Source organism: Symphodus melops, assembly GCF_947650265.1.
Source record: "Symphodus melops genome assembly, chromosome: 7".
Classification (NCBI taxonomy): Eukaryota; Metazoa; Chordata; class Actinopteri; order Labriformes; family Labridae; genus Symphodus; species Symphodus melops.
The window spans coordinates 528738-531156 of record NC_136697.1 but is presented as its reverse complement, the minus strand read 5'-3'; the positions used below and the strand labels follow the sequence as shown (position 1 = coordinate 531156).

General features: G+C 35.1%; 1 long non-coding RNA gene across 1 annotated transcript; it reads left to right on the top strand.

Moving 5' to 3' along the window:
* Nucleotides 1-1110: 1110 nt before the first annotated feature.
* Nucleotides 1111-2209, top strand: LOC306827048. Its single transcript, XR_013779565.1, has 3 exons — nt 1111-1275; nt 1385-1477; nt 1765-2209. It is a non-coding gene; the product is annotated as an uncharacterized lncRNA (long non-coding RNA).
* The last annotated feature ends 210 nt before the right edge of the window (nt 2210-2419 follow it).

Below are 2419 nucleotides of genomic sequence, written 5' to 3'. Positions count from 1 at the left end.
TAGCCGCAACATAAAATGTTTCATTTCTTTATTTAGATAAGCCTTTTAAGTTGGAAACATAAGTTCATGAGTTGTGCTGACTTAAAAATGTTGGTAGTTACGTCAACTTAATATTTAATATAATTTCAACGCAAATTGCTGCGTAAACTGATTTAAAAGAAATTTTAAGTTATAGTAACTTAATTAAATTGGTTTGATGACTGAATTTGTTTCACCATAAGTTCAAAATTTCACCCACCCACATGCCTGGACAAGTTCTGACGGTTAAAACTGGGTGTTGGCTGAAGGAATACCACACAAAAGATCATTTCGAGGTGAGTTTTATTTCTTTTACACTTTTATTCCACCAAAACAATGTATTTTGGCATATTGTCAATTCTGATATGACGAAAAGTGGACTTGTGTATGGATTTTAGACTACACCTGTAAGTATAGCTCATGTAATATGTTCTACATATAGCTAACGCTATTCACAATGAGAATTAGCTCTCAGCGAGAAAGGGCTTTCCATTATGGAAGTGCATGATTTCATTTTGTGTTTGTGTAACTGTTAGCTACATTGTTTAATGTAATTTCATTCAGTTACATAATTTTTAAAAATCTTTTGTCATTCACATAAAGAGCCTTGAAGTTCCGTTGGCAAATTTCTGTTGGAAGCCTTTGGACTGTGGATAGTTCTATGGTATGCTCCACTCGGACTGAAGCTGCCAAAGGAAACGTCGCCTGTCGTGAGCTTTCTTTTCTCCCTTCTTCAGGTCTGAAATATGTAAAATGGGGTTGTGAAGATATTCTTATGTCTTATGTTAACATGCTGAGCAAGTTGTGAGTGGTTTTTGGACCGTTTTTTCTGCTTTTTGAATTGTTGAAAGTGTAAACGAGTTGCCTGCTAAACAACTAGCCAAAAGTGCATTATAGCCGCGACCAGTGCGCGCTGCATGACCAGCATTGGTTGTTAATGTGTTGCCTATTTGCCTAATGCATTTTCTTCTTGTTTTGAATTTATTTTTATTTTTTTAACAATCCTCATCAATGCATAAAATAGAACACATTCATTCATTAGAATGTCTGCAGGAAATAATATGTTCTGTTTATGTGCTCTACCGATAAATGAAGAATTCAAAAAGATCACTACTGTAAGCCTTGAACCTGTCTTTATGTGCAAACTCGACCTTTGCACCCCAAAACTAATGGACGTGGTCTCATCAAGGGGAGGAGCTACAGGTGCAAGGAGCTACAGGTGCGAGAATCAGGTGGATCAAAGAAATATTTCTTGAGGTATGATAATTACTTTGCCAATAACTTGCATTTCAAACTAAATTCAGTCACTCATTGAGATTATAATGTAATTGATTATTCGTTCTTGTTTTTTCTTTATCTTAAAAAGGACAATACGATTGATGTACGCAGAGAAGTGACGATCCGCTGCCTTGTTGTGTACCTTGGAGAAAAGGAAGAGGACCTTTTCAAAGAGTTTAGTGTAAGTAATTCAACATCTTGAGAGAAAATTATTTTCACACTAGACACAGTACAAACAGAGGGAGCAGACATCCTGCACTGCTTGGGGTCAATTCATTTTTATACCTTTTGCACTTCTGGCCACAAAACAAATATTATAGCAATGGTCTGGGATAAATAAAATAAATAATGGCTTCACTTATTATGTCAATTCATTAAAAAGCAATAGTCTAAGAATTTAGCAGCAATTCATTAGTTCAGTTCATTAACTTCTAACACGTTAACTTGTTGTTTAATTTTCATTACAAGGACACGGACGAGTTTGAGGCAGGCATCATCGGTGACCAGTCCACTGACCATAGGACTGCAGCCATCGTGGTGGAGGGAACCAAAATCCTTGAGGGAAAGGATATTCCAAGATGCTGAGCTTTGCTTATGGGCATCATTTATGCTCTGAATCTGAGCTATTGCAAGGAACTCAAATATACTTTTGAAGTCTTTCAGAAGCTGTTTCTTGAACTTGATGGACTGGGAGCCAGCACAAAAGTAATGAGTCTCAAGAACGGTATTTTCGGAGGAGTCCATTAGTTTCAGAGCACTGTCGTAGTTAATTCAGATTGCGTTTTTGTATTTTAAACTCCACTGAAGAAGCTCCAAAACTGACAGTGTAACAAAAAAGAAAGCAAGAAAGTTTATTTTTTTCCCTACATTGAAATATGTGTTAAATGTTTTGGAATAAAAATTTTTTCGAAGATTTTGGTTTCTGGGTGAATTGATTTCCTCAACAAAAACAAAAAATTGAATTGGAGCAACTTAATTTTTTAACAGTTGTCAACTTAAAAATGTATGTTCATAACAATGATTATTAAGTATATAATACTTAAAATACCTTTTACTTATTGTGGAAAAAGCTGTTGCAACAACTTAATATTATGAGTAATCAACTTAAAAACGTGTGTTTGTG